General features: G+C 39.3%; 2 non-coding genes across 2 annotated transcripts; both read right to left on the bottom strand.

Annotated features, from left to right (window-relative positions):
• Window positions 1-2,860: 2,860 nt before the first annotated feature.
• Window positions 2,861-2,968, bottom strand: LOC130952811 (small nucleolar RNA R71). The gene has a single exon (XR_009074986.1). It is a non-coding gene; the product is annotated as a small nucleolar RNA R71 (small nucleolar RNA).
• A 13,250-nt stretch (window positions 2,969-16,218) lies between these two features.
• On the bottom strand, window positions 16,219-16,326 carry LOC130952812 (small nucleolar RNA R71). The gene has a single exon (XR_009074987.1). It is a non-coding gene; the product is annotated as a small nucleolar RNA R71 (small nucleolar RNA).
• Between the last annotated feature and the right edge of the window lie 1,974 nt (window positions 16,327-18,300).

Below are 18,300 nucleotides of genomic sequence, written 5' to 3' on the forward strand. Positions count from 1 at the left end.
TTTCATCTTGGATCTTTTGATCATTTTTAGATCTTAGGATAATCTTTGGACATCTATTTCTTAGATCATGGAGGCTGGCCTCACAGCCATGCCTAGACCTTGTTCTTATGTATTTTCAACGGTGGAGTTTCTACACACCATAGATTAAGGGGTGGAGCTCTACTGTACCTCGAGTATTAATGCAATTACTATTGTTCTTCTATTGAATTCAGCTTGTTCTTGTTCTAAGATATCACTTGTTCTTCAACTTGATGAATGTGATGATCCGTGACACTCATCATCATTCTCACCGATGAACGTGTGCCTGACAACCACCTCCGTTCTACCTTAGATTGAGTGGATATCTCTTGGATCCCTTAATCGGAATCTTCGTGGTATAAGCTAGAATTGATGGCGGCATTCAAGAGAATCCGGAAGGTCTAAACCTTGTCTGTGGTATTCTGAATAGGATTCAATGATTGAATGACTGTGACGAGCTTCAAACTCCTGAAGGCTGGGCGTTAGTGACAGACGTAAAAAAATCAATGGATTCTATTCCAACCTGATTGAGAACCGACAGATGATTAGCCATGCTGTGTCAGAGCATTTGGACCATTTTCACTGAGAGGACGGGATTGTAGCCACTAAAAACGGTGATGCCCAACATACAGCTTGCCATGGAAAGGAGTAAGAAGGATTGGAAGAAGACAGTAGGAAAGCAGAGAGACGGAAGGGACAAAGCATCTCCATATGCTTATCTGAAATTCTCACCAATGAATTACATAAATATCTCTATCTTTATTTTATGTTTTATTCTTAAATCATCCATAACCATTTGAATCCGCCTGATTGAGATTTACAAGGTGACCATAGCTTGCTTCATACCAACAATCTCCGTGGGATCGACCCTTACTCGCATAAGGTTTATTACTTGGACGACCCAGTGCACTTGCTGGTTAGTTGTGCGAAGTTGTGATTTAGCTCTTGAATGTAATGTCCTGCTGAAGCTTGGCTAGCCATGTCTAATTTCTTTAGACTAAAGCTTTAGACTAACATTACATGATTCCTGGAATTCTCATTAAGAATTTTGATACCTTTATTTTCTTTTCCACTTAATTTTCGAAAAAGCACAAAAAAAAAAATTTCAAAATCATAAAAACCAAAAAAAAATATTTTATGTTTCTTGTTGAGTCTAGTATCTCATTTGAAGTTTGTTGTCAATTGCATGTTTCTCTTCTTCCTGCATTTTTTCGAATTCATGCATGTGTCTTCATTGATCTTCAAGTTGTTCTTGATGATTTCCTTGCTCTGATTTTTAAATTCTCTTGACTTGAGTGTTTTTTTGTTTCTCATATGCATTCTCATTTTGTTAGTGTCAGTAGTATACAAACTGCTAAGTTTGGTGTCTTGTATGCATTGTTATTTGATTTTAGTTGCATTGTGATTATTCCTCATTATTAAAAATCCAAAAAAAATTTTATTTGTGTCTTTTCAAGTCAATAATATAGAGAATTGAAGATTTAAAACATACAGCAGAGGAATCATACAGAAAAAGCTGGGCGTTCAAAACGCCCAGTGAAGAAGGAAAACTGGCGTTTAAACGCCAGCCAGGGTGCCTGGTTGGGCGTTTAACGCTAGGATGGCACAAGAGGGAAGATTCTGTTTTTAATTCAAATTTTTTTCAAGTTTTCAAAATTTTTCAAAATCAAATCTTTTTCAAATCATATCTTTTCAATAAAATTTTTTCAAAATCAATTTCTCTCCATTTTTCAAAAATACTTGCTAACAATTAATGATTTGATTCAACATTTCAAATATGTTGCCTTTTCTGTTGAGAAAGGTTTAATGTCTGAATCATATCTTTTCTTGTTAGTCAAGTCGTTGATTTTTAAAATCAAATCTTTTTAAATTGTTTTTCAAATCATATCTTCTCAATCACATCTTTTTAAAACCATACTTTTTCAAATCATATCTTTTTAATCACATCTTTTTCAAAATAGTTTTCAATCATATCTTTTTAAATTTCTAATTTCCAAAATCTTTTTCAAAAAGATCACTTGATTTCTTTTCCACTCTTAGTTTTCGAAAATCAATTAGTAATTTTCAAAATGATTTTAAAAATCTTTTACTGAATTTTCGAAAATTTCTTCCCCTCTTCTCACATCCTTCTATTTATGGACTAACACTCCTCCTCAAGTCACAATTCGAACTCCATCATACTTGATAAGTTCGAATTCTTCTACCTCTTCCTTCTAATTTTCTTTTACTCTGACACCTCAAGGAATCTCTATACTGTGACATAGAGGATTCCATATTTTCTTGTTCTCTTCTCTTTCATATGAGCAGGAGCAAAGACAAAAACATTCTTGTTGAGACTGACCCTGAACCTGAAAGGACCTTGAAGCAAAAGCTAAGAGAAGCTAAAGCACAACTCTCTGTAGAGGACCTAACAGAAATCTTCAAAGAAGAAGAACCCATGGCAGCCGAAAATAACAACAATGCCAACAATGCAAGGAAGGTGCTGGGTAACTTTACTGCACCTACTCCTGACTTTTATGGGAGAAGCATCTCTATCCCTGCCATTGGAGCAAACAACTTTGAGCTTAAGCCTCAATTAGTTTCTCTAATGGAATAGAATTGCAAGTTCCATGGACTTCCACTAGAAGATCCTCATCAGTTTTTAGCTAAGTTCTTGCAAATCTGTGACACTGTCAAGACCAATGGGGTTGACCCTGAGGTCTATAGACTTATGCTATTCCCTTTTGCTGTAAGAGACAGAGCTAGGATATGGTTGGACTCACAACCTAAAGAAAGCCTGAACTTTTGGGAAAAGCTAGTCAATGCCTTCTTGGCAAAGTTCTTTCCACCTCAAAAATTGAGTAAGCTTAGAGTGGAAGTCCAAACCTTTAGACAGAAGGAAGGAGAATCCCTCTATGAAGCTTGGGAAAGATACAAACAATTGATCAGAAAGTGTCCTTCTGACATGCTTTCTGAATGGAGCATCATAGGTATCTTCTATGATGGTCTATCTGAACTGTCCAAGATGTCATTGGACATCTCTGCTGGAGGATCTCTTCATCTGAAGAAGATGCCTACAGAAGCTAAAGAGCTCATTGAAATGGTTGCAAATAACCAATTCATGTACACTTCTGAAAGGAATCCTGTGAACAATGGGACGAATCAGAAGAAAGGAGTTCTTGAGATTGATACTCTGAATGCCATACTGGCTCAGAACAAAATATTGACTCAGCAAGTCAATTTGATTTCTCAAAGTCTGTCTGGAATGCAAGCTGCACCAGGCAGTACTAAGGACGCTTCATCTGAAGAAGAAGCTTATGATCCTGAGAACCCTTCAATGGAAGAGGTGAATTACATGGGAGAACCCTATGGAAAAACCTATAATTCTTCATGGAGAAATCATCCAAATCTCTCATGGAAGGATCAACAGAGACCACAACAAGATTTCAACAACAATAATGGTGGAAGAAACAGGTTTAGTAATGGCAAGCCTTTTCCATCATCTTCTTAGCAACAGACAGAGAATTCTAAGCAGAGCCACTCTGACTTAGCAACCATGGTCTCTGATCTAATCAAAACCACTCAAAGTTTCATGACTGAAACAAGGTCTTCCATTAGGAACTTGGAGGCACAAGTGGGTCAGCTGAGTAAGAAAGTTACTGAACTCCCTCCTAGTACTCTTCCAAGCAATACAGAAGAGAATCCAAAAGGAGAATGCAAGGCCATTAACATGATCCACATGGCCAAACTAGGAGAGGAGGAAGAGGCAGTGAACGCCACTGAGGAAGACCTCAATGGACGTCCACTGGCCTCCAATGAGTTCCCTAATGAGGAACCTTGGGAATCTGAGGCTCACACTGAGACCATAGAGATTCTATTGGATTTACTTCTGCCATTCATGAGCTCTGATGAGTATTCTTCCTCTGAAGAGGATGAGTATGTCACTGAAGAGCAAGTTGCCAAGTACCTTGGAGCAATCATGAAGCTAAATGACAAGTTATTTGGTAATGAGACTTGGGAGGATGAACCCCTTTTGCTCACCAAAGAACTGGATGACTTGTCTAGGCAGAGATTACCTCAAAAGAGATAGGATCCTGGGAAGTTCTCAATACCTTGTACCATAGGCACCATGACCTTTAAGAAGGCTCTGTGTGACCTAGGATCAAGCATAAACCTCATGCCTCTCTCTGTAATGGAGAAGCTAGGAATCTTTGAGGTACAAGCTGCAAGAGTCTCACTAGAGATGGCAGACAATTCAAGAAAACAAGCTTATGGACTTGTAGAGGATGTTTTGGTAAAGGTTGAAGACCAGTACATCCCTGCTGATTTCATAGTCCTAGAGACTGGGAAGTGCATGGATGAATCCATCATCCTTGGCAGACCCTTCCTAGCCACAGCAAAGGCTGTGATTGATGTTGACAGATGAGAATTGATCATTCAAGTGAATAAAGAATCCTTTGTGTTTAAGGCTCAAGGATATCCCTCTGTTACCATAGAGAGGAAGCATGAAGAGCTTCTCTCTAAACAGAGCCAAACAGAGCCCCCACAGCCAAACTCTAAGTTTGGTATTGGGAGGCCACAACCAACTTCTAAGTTTGGTGTTGAACCCCCACATTCAAACTCTAAGTTTGGTGTTGGGAGGTTCCAATAGTGCTCTGAGCATCTGTGAGGCTCCATGAGAGCCCACTGTCAAGCTACTGACATTAAAGAAGCGCTTGTTGGGAGGCAACCCAATGTTATAATTATCTATTTTCCTTTGTTATTTTATGTTTTCTGTAGGTTGATGATCATGAGAAGTCACAAAATCAGTTGAAAAAGCAAAAACAGAATGAAAAACAGAAAGAAAAACAGCACACCCTGGAGGAAGATCTTGCTGGCGTTTAAACATCAGTAAGGGTAGCAAATGGGCGTTTAACTCCCAGTCTGGCACCGTTCTGGGCATTTAACGCCAGAAAGGGGCACCAGACTGGCGTTAAATGCCAGGAAAGGGCAAGAAGTTGGTGTTAAATGCCAGAAATGGGCACCAGCCCGGTGTTTAACGCCAGAATTGGCATAAAGAGCATATTTGCTCGCCACATGGTGCAGGAATGAAGTTTTCTTGACACCTCAGGATCTGTCGACCCCACAAGATCCCCACCTACCCCACCACCCTCTCTTTTCTTCTTCACCCATTCACCAATCACCTCAACCACTCTTCCCCAAAACCCCTCACCTATCAAATCCCACTATTCTCTTCACCACTCACATCCATCCTTCATAAAACCCCACCTACCTCACTATGCAAATTCAAACCACTTTCCCTCCCAAACCCACCCTTACATGACCGAACCCTACCCCTCTCTCCACCCCTATATAAACCCATCTTCACTCCTTCATTTTCACAAAACCTAAACACTACTTCTCCCCCTTTGGCCGAACCACAAAACCATCTCCATCTCCTCTATTTCTTCTTCTTCTACTCTCTTCTTCCTTCTTTTGCTCGAGGACGAGCAAACCTTCTAAGTTTGGTGTGGTAAAAGCATTGCTTTTTGTTTTCCATAACCATTTATGGCATCTAAGGCCGGAGAAACCTCTAGAAAGAGGAAAGGGAAAGCGAAAGCTTCCACCTCCGAGTCATGGGAGATGGAGAGATTCATCTCAAGGGTGCATCAAGACCACTTCTATGAAGTTGTGGCCATGAAGAAGGTGATCCCCGAGGTCCCTTTCAAACTCAAAAGGAGTGAATATCCGGAGATCCGACATGAGATCCGAAGAAGAGGTTGGGAAGTTCTTACCAACCCGATTCAACAAGTCAGAATCTTAATGGTTCAAGAGTTCTATACCAATGCATGGATCACCAAGAGCCATGATCAAAGTGTGAACCCGAACCCAAAGAATTGGCTTACAATAGTTTGGAGGAAAGGCTTAGATTTTAGTCTAGAAAATATAAGGTTGGCATTCAACTTGCCCGTGATGCAAGGAGATGAATACCCTTACACTAGAAGGGTCAACTTTGATCAAAGGTTGGACCAAGTCCTCATAGACATTTGTGAAGAGGGCGCTCAATGGAAGAGAGATTCAAGAGGGAAGCCAGTTCAACTAAGAAGGCATGACCTCAAGCCCGTGGCTAGGGGATGGTTGGAGTTTATCCAATGCTGAATCATTCCCACTAGCAACCTGTCCGAAGTTACTATAGACCGGGCCATCATGATTCGTAGCATCATGATTGGAGAGGAAGTAGAAGTTCATAAGGTTATAGCCCAAGAACTTTATAAGGTGGTGGACAAGTCCTCTACCTTGGCAAGGTTAGCCTTTCCTCATCTCATTTGTCACCTCTGTGATTCAGTTGGAATTGACATAAAGGGAGACATCCCCATTGATGAGGACAAGCCCATCACTAAGAAAAGGATGGAGCAAACAAGAGATCCCAGTCATCATGAAATCCCTGAGATATCTCAAGGGATGCACTTTCCTCCACAAAACTATTGGGAGCAAATCAACACCTCCCTAGGATAATTGAGTTCCAACATGGGACAACTAAGGGTGGAGCACCAAGAACATTCCATCCTCCTCCATGAAATTAGAGAAGATCAAAGAATCATGAGAAAGGAGCAACAAAGGCAAGGAAGAGACATTGAGGAGCTCAAGCACTCCATAAGATCTTCAAGAGGAAGAACAAGTCGCCATCACTAAGGTGGACCCGTTCTTTAATCTCCTTGTTCTATATTTTTCTGTTTTTCGAAAATTATGCTTATGTTTACCTATGTTTGTGTCTTATGGTCATTAGTGTCTTATTGTCTATGCCTTAAAGTTATGAATGTCCTATGAATCCATCACCTTTCTTAAATGAAAAATGTTCTTAATTGAAAAAGAGAAGAATTGCATGAATTTTGAATTTTATAACAGATTAATTATTTTGATGTGGTGGCAATATTTTGGTTTCTGAATGTATGCTTGAACAGTGCATATGTCTTTTGAATTTGTTGTTCATGAATGTTGGCTCTTGAAAGAATGATGAAAAAAGAGACATGTTACTGAGGATCTGAAAAATCATAAAAATGATTCTTAAAGCAAGAAAAAGCAGTGAATTTAAAAAAAAAAAAAGAGAAAAACGAAAAAAAAAGAGAGAAAAAGAAAAAGAAAAAAAATAAAGTTGTGATCCAAGGCAAAAAGAGTGTGCTTAAGAACCCTGGACACCTCTAATTGGGGACTCTAGCAAAGCTGAGTCACAATCTAAAAAGGTTCACCCAGTTATGTGTCTGTGGCATGTATGTATCCGGTGGTAATACTGGAAGACAGAGTGCTTTGGGCCACGGCCAAGACTCATAAAGTAGCTGTATTCAAGAATCATCATACTTAACTAGGAGAATCAATAACACTATCTGGATTCTGAGTTCCTATAGAAGCCAATCATTCTGAATTTCAAAGGATAGAGTGAGATGCCAAAACTGTTCAGAGGCAAAAAGCTAAAAGCCCCGCTCATCTAATTAATACTGATCTTCATAGATGTTTTTGGAATTCATTGCATATTCTCTTCTTTTTTAGCTTATTTGATTTTCAGTTGCTTGGGGACAAGCAACAATTTAAGTTTGGTGTTGTGATGAGCGGATAATTTATACGCTTTTTGGCATTGTTTTTAGTATGTTTTTAGTATGTTTTAGTTAGTTTTTAGTATATTTTTATTAATTTTTAGTTAAAATTCACTTTTCTGGACTTTACTATGAGTTTGTGTGTTTTTCTGTGATTTTAGGTATTTTCTGGCTGAAATTGAGGGACCTGAGCAAAAATCTGATTCAGAGACTGAAAAGGACTGCAGATGCTGTTGGATTCTGACCTCCCTGCACTCGAAGTGGATTTTCTGGAGCTACAGAAGCCCAATTGGCACGCTCTCAACTGCGTTGGAAAGTAGACATCCTGGGCTTTCCAGAAATGTATAATAGTCCATACTTTCCCGAGATTTGATGGCCCAAACCGGCGTTCCAAATCAGCTCAAAACTGCCCGGCCTTAAATGCCGGAACTGGCACAAGAATGGGACTTAAACGCCCAAACTGGCACAAAAGCTGGCGTTTAACTCCAAGAAAAGTCTCTACACATGAAAGCTTCAATGCTCAGCCCAAGCACACACCAAGTGGGCCCGGAAGTGGATTTTTATGTCATTTACTCATCTTTGTAAACCCTAGGCTACTAGTTCTCTACAAATAGGATCTTTTGCTATTGTATTTTCATCTTTGGATCTTTTGATCATTTTTAGATCTTAGGATCATCTTTGGACATCTAGTTCTTAGATCATGGAGGCTGGCCTTACGGCCATGCCTAGACCTTGTTCTTATGTATTTTCAACGGTGGAGTTTCTACACACCACAGATTAAGGTGTGGAGCTCTGCTGTACCTCGAGTATTAATGCAATTACTATTATTCTTCTATTCAATTCAGCTTGTTCTTGTTCTAAGATATCACTTGTTCCTTAACTTGATGAATGTGATGATTCGTGACACTCATCATCATTCTCACCTATGAACGTGTGCCTGACAACCACCTCCGTTCTACGTTAGATTGAGTGGATATCTCTTGGATCCCTTAATCGGAATTTTTGTGGTATAATCTAGAATTGATGGCGGCATTCAAGAGAATCCGGAAGGTCTAAACCTTGTCTGTGGTATTCTGAGTAGGATTCAATGATTGAATGATTGTGACGAGCTTCAAACTCCTGAAGGCTGGGCGTTAGTGACAGACGTAAAAAAATCAATGGATTCTATTCCAACCTGATTGAGAACCGACAGATGATTAGCCATGCTGTGACAGAGCATTTGGACCATTTTCACTGAGAGGACGGGACTGTGGCCACTGACAACGGTGATGCCCAACATACAGCTTGCCATGAAAAGGAGTAAGAAGGATTGGAAGAAGACAGTAGGAAAGCAGAGAGACAGAAGGGACAAAGCATATCCATATGCTTATTTGAAATTCTCACCAATGAATTACATAAGTATCTCTATCTTTATTTTATGTTTTATTCTTAAATCATCCATAACCATTTGAATCCGCCTGACTGAGATTTACAAGGTGACCATAGCTTGCTTCATACCAACAATCTCCATGGGATCGACCCTTACTCGCGTAAGGTTTATTACTTGGATGACCCAGTGCACTTGCTGGTTAGTTGTGCGAAGTTGTGATACAGTGTTGAGATTGCAATTGAGCGTACCATGTTAATGGCGCCATTGATGATCACAATTTCGTGCACCAGACACTAAAGAAGCGCTTCATGGGAGGCAACCCATGTTCTATACCCTCTCTCTTTAATATATAATAGTAGTAATAAAGCAAATTTCATGGATTTTTAAATCAATTTTGACAACCAATATAAGACCCCCTACATGCAGCATATAGTACATAATAAGTTTGGTGTTCAAGGCACACCAAGAGGGCTTGAACACACTTCATGATGTGAGATTATTTTCGAATCTTGTTGCACCTTATGATCACAAACAAGTTTGGTGTACCAACGTTGCATGCATGGGAAATTTAGTGGTTGATTGATTTGCATTCATGAAAATCATTTAGTTATTTAAAAATAAGAGAAAAAGATTTTTTTTAGTAGCTAGTTCACACCTTAATCTTCCCACCAAAAATTTCAATTAACCGTTTGCATTCCTTTTGTGTTGTATAGGAAATAAAAAAGGGCATTGATGGTACTTGATAGGACAATCATGGAAGGGAGATTCGGCCACTATACCAAGAAAACCTCACACTTGTCTTCAAGGGGAGTATCTTTGGAAGTGTTGCCATGCAACATTGGGAGTTGGATAGCTTTGGAGACCGAACCAAGACCCTCATAAAAGAGGTGATCCTTGTGCTTATTGATAAAACACTATTTCATGGTTTATATTGTATATAATTAAGTGGCTTTATCAAGCTTTTCACCCACTTATTCATAAGATTTGCATGATTTTACAATTCCTTCCTAGTTTAGTTCTATGATTGAAAACATGCTTCTTTGGTCTTAATTTAGCTAATCTTAATCCTCTCTTATTACCATTCGATGCCTTGATCTGTGTGTTAAGTGTTTCAGGCTTCATAGGGTAGGAATGGTTTAGAAGAATAAAGAGGAAATGTGCAAAAATGGAAGGAACACAAGGAATTGAGGAGATGACCAGCGAGAAGTCACGCGGTCGCATGGCTCACGCGACCGCGCGAAATGGAAGAAATCAAAATGACGCATTCGCGTGCCTGACGCGACCGCGCGGATTGGAAGCTGCACGAACGACGCGAAAGCGTGGACGACGCGCATGCGTGGTACAAGAAATACTAAGTGACGCGAACGCGTGGACGACGCGGACGCGTGACGTGCACGATCTGCAGAATTACAAAAGTCGGTGGCAGAGATTCTGGGACGCATTTCAACCCAGTTTTTGGCCTAGAAATACAGATTAAAGTCAGGGAACTTGCAGAGACTCAAGATGCTTTCATAATTCATAATTTTTAGTTTTTAGATGTAGTTTTTAGAGAGAGAGGCTCTCTCCTCTCTCTTAGGATTAGGATTTGGATTAGAATTTATTTTAGGAATAGGATTTCTTTTCACTTCAGGATTAATTCATCTTCATATCAGGTTCTATTTTTCTTTTATTTATTTTCTCAATTTGGTTTATGAACTCTCTATGTTTAGATTGATTTTCTATTTAATATAATTTGAGGTATTTTAGACTCATGATTGCTTTTCTTTAATTTTAATTTAGATTATTTACTATTGGCTTTAATTGATTAACTGGAAGCTCTTGAGTTATCAACTATTCATGATTGATTATTATGTCGGCTAATTAATTGGAATTTCACTAACTCTAGTCTTTCCTTAGGATTTGGCTAGGACTTGGGAAATCTAACCAATTAGTTAACTTAACTTTCCCTTGCTTACGCAAAGGTTAACTAAGTGGGATTAACTTCCATTCTTATAGGAGTAACTAGGACAGGACTTCCGAATTTTCATATCTTACCAAAAGTTTATTTTATAGTTGTTTATTTATTTATATTGTCATTCGAATTACTTGTCATACTTCTTCCTTATTTCCAAAACCACCAGTTTTACCTTTTTCATAGCCAATAATAAGAACATACCTCCCTGCAATTCCTTGAGAAGACGACCCGAGGTTTTAATACTCGGTTATTAATTTCAAAAGGGTTTGTTACTTGTGACAACCAAAACATTTGTACGAAGGGATTTCTGTTGGTTTAGAATCTATACTTACAACGCGACTTTATAAAATTCTTTACTAGCAAAAATCCTAACATCACTCATTTAATACCAAACCCCAACCATCCACTATCAAACAACACCATCAATCCACACCCTTCAATTATTTGCCATCTTCCTATATAAACCCCTTCACACAACCTCTCCGTACACACTTCATACTCTCATTCCTCTCCCGTCCTTCTCTCGGACACACATACTTCATCCTCCTCCAAAAAGCTCCATACACACCCTCCTAGCCAAGTCTTGTGAGCAACAAACATATCAACCATCCTAAATGGCATCCTCAAGCTCCAAGAGGCGAAAAGGAAAGGAGCCCATGGAGCAACCTCCTTTCGACGCCGGGAGATTCAAAACTGCCTTCCATGAGCTTCAATATGAACGGATCAAAAACAAGAAAATATTGCCAGAGTTGACATTCCAATTCAACGAGGATGAGTGTCATAAGAATAGAGAAAAGATTGCACAAAGGGGTTGGCAAAAGCTCACCAATCCAGAGACAAAGATAAATGTAAACCTCATCAAAGAGTTCTATGCAAATGCGGTAAGAGAAGACAGTACTAGGGCCCCCACCTTCGAAAGTTATGTAAGTGGATTAGAGGTGGACTTCAGCCCCAACTTTATAACAAGGACTCTTCAGCTGAAATCACCACATTTTGATGAGCTTAGCTATCAAGTAAGAGTAAGTAATGCTCCCGAGGAAGATGAACTTGAAGAAATTATGAATGATAAATGTGTTATTGGGTCTGATTGGGAAAGATACTCGGACAAGAGGCCGAGGTTCATTAAGAGAGGAGACCTCATCCCAGAAGCCAAGGGATGGTTTGAGCTAGTAAGGAGGTCTATCCTTCCAGCCGCAAACAATTATGAGGTCAATATTGCTCGAGCTACCATGGTACATTGCTAAGTAAAGGGTGAAAGTATCAATGTGGATGAAATTATAGCTGAAGGGATCCAGGATTCAGCCGAGAAGAATGATCTGGGTGCTAGACTTTGGTACCCCAGCACCATCCTGAGGCTATGCATGAAAGCCAAAGTGGTATTCGAAGACAACAATCCACAATGGGTAAAGCCTGGGATGTTAGTCATGCTCCAACGCATAAATTATGTGACACTCGACCAACAGCAAAGGAGGCCTCAGATAAGGAAAAGAACTGCACAAGAAGAGCCCCACTAAGAAGAACCTCACCAAGAAGAATCCCAACAAACAGGGCACCAGCAAGAAGGACAGTTTGATCCAACCAATATAAATCTGTTTCACATCAAGGAAGCCATTGAGTATATGGCAAGTAGCTATATGGAGGGACAAGAACAGTGATGAGCGGATAATTTATACGCTTTTTGGAATTGTTTTTAGTATGTTTTTAGTATGTTTTAGTTAGTTTTTATTATATTTTTATTAGTTTTTATTTAAAATTCACTTTTCTGGACTTTAATAAGAATTTGTGTGTTTTTCTATGATTTCAGGTATTTTCTAGCTGAAATTGAGGGACCTGAGCAAAAATCTGATTCAGAGGCTGAAAAAGGACTGCAGATGCTGTTGGATTCTGACCTCCCTGCATTCGAAGTGAATTTTCTGGAGCTATAGAAGCCCAATTTTCGCGCTCTCAAATGCGTTAGAAAGTAGACATCCTGGGCGTTCCAGCAATATATAATAGTCCATACTTTGCCCGAGATTTGATGGCCCAAACCGGCGTTTCAAATCAGCTCAAAAATTCCCGGCGTTTAACGCCGGAACTGGCACAGAAGTGGGAGTTAAACGCCCAAACTGGCACAAAAGCTGGCGTTTAACTCCAAGAAAAGTCTCTACACATGAAAGCTTCAATGCTCAGCCCAAGCACACACCAAGTGGGCCCATAAGTGGATTTTTTTGTCATTTACTCATTTACGTAAACCCTAAGCTACTAGTTCTCTATAAATAAGACCTTTTGCTATTGTATTTTCATCTTGGTTCTTCTGGTTTCCTGTCTGGGGCCGAAGCCAATGATCACCATTATCAGTTATGTATTTTCAACGGTGGAGTTTCTACACACCACAGATTAAGGTGTGGTGCTCTGCTGTACCTCGAGTATTAATGCAATTACTACTATTTTCCATTGATCAATTCAGCTTATTCTTGTTCTGAGATATTCATTCGCACCCAAGAACTTGATGAATGTGATGATTATGTGACGCTCATCATCATTCTCACTTATGAACACGTGCCTGACAACCACCTCCGTTCTATATGCAAACAAGGCTTGAGTGGATATCTCTTGGATTCCTTAATCAGAATCTTCGTGGTATAAGCTAGAATCCATTGGCGGCCATTCTTGAGAATTCGGAAGGTCTAAACCTTGTCTGTGGTATTCTGAGTAGGATTCAGGGATTGAATGACTGTGACGAGCTTCAAAATCGCGATTGTGGGGCGTTAGTGACAGACGCAAAAGAATCACTGGATTCTATTCCGACATGATCGAGAACCAACAGATAAATAGCCGTGCTGTGACAGAGCGCGTTGAACATTTTCACTGAGAGGACGGGACTGTAGCCATTGACAACGGTGATGCCCAACATACAGCTTGCCATGGAAAGGAGTAAGAAGGATTGGATGAAGAGAGTAGAAAAGCAGAGAGACAGAAGGGACAAAGCATCTCCATACGCTTATCTGAAATTCTCACCAATGAATTACATAAGTATCTCTATCTTTATTTTATGTTTTATTTATCTTTTAATCATCAATCCTCTAAAACCATTTGAATCTGCCTGACTGAGATTTACAAGATGACCACAGCTTGCTTCATACCAACAATCTCCATGGGATCGACCCTTACTCACGTAAGGTTTATTACTTCGACGACCCAGTGCACTTGCTGGTTAGTTGTGCGAAGTTGTGATAAAGAGTTGAGATTGCAATTGAGCGTACCATGTTGATGGCGCCATTGATGATCACAATTTCGTGCACCAAGTTTTTGGCGCCGTTGGCGGGGATTGTTTGAGTTTGGACAACTGACGGTTCATCTTGTTGCTTAGGTTAGGTATTTTTCTTCAAAATTTTTAAGAATGAATTCTAGAGTTTCAAGGTGATGTTTTCATCATCACCAAAGCTGATTGATTCTCATCAATTTAGCTCTTGAATGTAATGTCCTGCTGAAGCTTGGCTAGCCATGTCTAATTTCTTTAGACTAAAGCTTTAGACTAACATTGCATGATTCCTGGAAATTCTCATTAAGAATTTTGAACCCTTGTTTCTCTTTTCCACTCAATTTTCGAAAAAGCACAAAAAAAATTTATAAAATCATAAAAATAAAAAATATTTTATGTTTCTTGTTTGAGTTTAGTGTCTAATTTTAAGTTTGGTGTCAATTGCATGTTTCTGTTCTTCTTGCATTTTTCAAATTCATGCATGTGTCTTCATTAATCTCAAGTTGTTCTTGATGATTTCCTTGCTCTGATCTTTAAATTCTCTTGTCTTGAGTGTTTTGTTATTTCTCATATGCATTCTCAATTTGTTAGTGTCAATAGTATTCAAACTTCTAAGTTTGGTGTCTTGCATGCATTGTTTATTTGATTTTAGTTGCATTTTGATTATTCCCCATCATTAAAAATTCAAAAAAAAAATTTTAATTTGTGTCTTTTCAAGTCAATAATACAGAGAATTGAAGATACAGAACATACAGCAGAGGAATTACACAGAAAAAGCTGCGCATTCGAAACGCCCAGTGAGGAAGGAAAACTGGCATTTAAACGCCAGCCAGGGTACCTGGCTGGGCGTTTAACGCCCAAAAGGGTAGAGTTTTGGGCGTTAAACGCCATAATGGATACCATTCTGGGCGTTTAACACCATGATGGCACAAGAGGGAAGATTTTGTTTTTAATTCAGATTTTTTTCAAGTTTTCATAATTTTTCAAAATCAAATCTTTTTCAAATCATATCTTTTCAATCATATATTTTCAAAATCAATTTCTTTCCATTCTCAAAAATACTTGCCTACAATTAATGATTTCATTCAACATTTCAAGTATGTTGCCTTTTCTGTTAAGAAAGGTTTAATGTCTTAATCATATCTTTTAAATTTCTTGTTAGCTAAGTCATTAATTTTAAAAATCATATCTTTTTAAAGCCATAACTTTTCAATCATATCTTTTAGATTTCTACTTTCAAAAATCTTTTTCAAAAATCACTTTATTTCTTTCCCAACTTTAATTTTCGAAAATCATTCTTCAATTTTTCAAAATTTCTTCAAAATCTTTTAATTCATTTTCGAAAATTCTTCCCCTCTTCTCACATCCTTCTATTTAAGGACTAACACTCGTCCACTATCAACAATTCGAACTCTATCTCTCTTGATAAGTTCGAATTCTTCTTATTCTACCTCCCCCTTCTATTCTTCTTTTCCTCTGACATCTCAAGGAATCTCTATACTGTGACATAGAGGGTTCCATATTTTCTTGTTCTCTTCTCTTTCATATGAGCAGGAGCAAAGACAAAAGCATTCTTGTTGAGGCTGAACTTGAACCTGAAAGGACCTTGAAGTGAAAGCTAAGAGAAGCTAAAGCACTACTCTCTGTAGAGGACCTAACAGAAATCTTCAAACAAGAAAAAGACATGACAGCCAAAAATAACAACAATACCAACAATGCATGGAAGGTGCTGGGTGACTTTACTGTACCTACTCCCGACTTCTATGGAAGAAGCATCTCTATCCCTGCCATTGGAGCAAACAACTTTGAGCTTAAGCCTCAATTAGTTTCTCTAATGGAATAGAATTGCAAGTTCCATGGACTTCCACTAGAAGATCCTCATCAGTTTTTAGCTAAGTTCTTGCAAATCTGTGACACTGTCAAGACCAATGGGGTTGACCCTGAGGTCTATAGACTTATGCTATTCCCTTTTGCTGTAAGAGACAGAGCTAGGATATGGTTGGACTCACAACCTAAAGAAAGCCTGAACTTTTGGGAAAAGCTAGTCAATGCCTTCTTGGCAAAGTTCTTTCCACCTCAAAAATTGAGTAAGCTTAGAGTGGAAGTCCAAACCTTTAGACAGAAGGAAGGAGAATCCCTCTATGAAGCTTGGGAAAGATACAAACAATTGATCAGAAAGTGTCCTTCTGACATGCTTTCTGAATGGAGCATCATAGGTATCTTCTATGATGGTCTATCTGAACTGTCCAAGATGTCATTGGATAGCTCTGCTGGAGGATCTCTTCATCTGAAGAAGACGCCTGCAGAAGCTCATGAACTCATTGAAATGGTTGCAAATAACCAATTCATGTACACTTCTGAAAGGAATCATGTGAACAATGGGACGAATCAGAAGAAATGAGTTCTTGAGATTGATACTCTGAATTCCATATTGGCTCAGAACAAAATATTGACTCAGCAAGTCAATATGATTTCTCAAAGTCTGTCTGGAATGCAAGCTGCACCAGGCAGTACTAAGGACGCTTCATCTGAAGAAGAAGCTTTTGATCCTGAGAACCCATCAATGAAAGAGGTGAATTACATGGGAGAACCCTATGGAAACACCTATAATCCTTCATGGAGAAGTCATCCAAATCTCTCATAGAAGGATCAACAGAGACCTCAACAAGGTTTCAACAACAAGAATGGTAGAAGAAACAGGTTTAGCAATGGCAAGCCTTTTCTATCATCGTCTCAGCAACAGACAGAGAATTCTAAGCAGAGCCACTCTGACTTAGCAACCATGGTCTCTAATCTAATCAAAACCACTCAAAGTTTCATGACTGAAACATGGTCCTCCATTTGAAACTTGGAGGCACAAGTGGGTCAGCTGAGTAAGAAAGTTACATAACTCCCTCCTAGTACTCTTCCAAGCAATACAGAAGAGAATCCAAAAGGAGAGTGTAAGGCCATCAACATGGCCGAATTTGGAGAGGAGGAAGAGGCAGTGATCGCCACTGAGGAAGACCTCAATGGACGTCCACTGGCCTCTAATGAGTTCCCTAATGAGGAACCATGGGAATCTGAGGCTCACACTAAGACCATAGAGATTCCATTGGATTTACTTCTACCATTCATGAGCTCTGATGAGTATTCTTCCTCTGAAGAGGACGAAGATGTCACTGAAGAGCAAGTTGCTAAGTACCTTGGAGCAATCATGAAGCTAAATGACAAGTTATTTGGTAATGAGACTTGGGAGGATGAACCCCCTTTGCTCACCAAAGAACTGGATGACTTGACTAGGCAGAGATTACCTCAAAAGAGATAGGACCCTGGAAAGTTCTCAATACCTTGTACATTAGGCTCCATGACCTTCGAGAAGGCTCTGTGTGACCTAGGGTCAAGCATAAACCTCATGCCTCTCTCTGTAATGGAGAAGCTAGGGATTTTTGAGGTATAGGCTGCAAGAATCTCACTTTAGATGGCAGACAATTCAAGAAAACAAGCTTATGTACTTGTAGAGGATGTTCTGGTAAAGATTGAAAACCATTACATCCCTGCTGATTTCATAGTCCAAGAGACTGGGAAGTGCATAGATGAATCCATCATCCTTGGCAGACCCTTCCTAGCCACAGCAAAGGCTGTGATTGATGTTGACAGAGGAGAATTGATCATTCAAGTGAATGAATAATCCTTTGTGTTTAAGGCTCGAGGATATCCCTCTGTAACCATGGAGAGGAAGCATGAAGAGCTTCTCTCAAAACAGAGTCAAACAGAGCCCCACAGTCAAACTCTAAGTTTGGTGTTGGGAGGCCACAACCAAACTCTAAGTTTGGTGTTGAACCCCCACATTCAAACTCTAAGTTTGGTGTTGGGAGGTTCCAATATTGCTCTGAACATCTGTGAGTCTCCATGAGAGCCCACTGTCAAGCTACTAACATTAAAAAAGTGCTTGTTGGGAGGCAACCCAATGTTATATTTATCTATTTTCCATTGTTATTTTATGTTTTCTATAGGTTGATGATCATGTGAAGTCACAAAAACAATTGAAAAAGCAAAACCAGAATGAAAAACAGAAAGAAAAACAGCACACCCTGGAGGAAAAACTTGCTGGCGTTTAAACGCCAGTAAGGGCAGCAAATGGGCGTTTAACGTCCAGTCTGGCACCATTCTGGGCGTTTAACGCCAGAAA

This window comes from Arachis stenosperma, chromosome 9 (genome assembly GCF_014773155.1).
Source record: "Arachis stenosperma cultivar V10309 chromosome 9, arast.V10309.gnm1.PFL2, whole genome shotgun sequence".
NCBI lineage: Eukaryota > Viridiplantae > Streptophyta > Magnoliopsida > Fabales > Fabaceae > Arachis > Arachis stenosperma.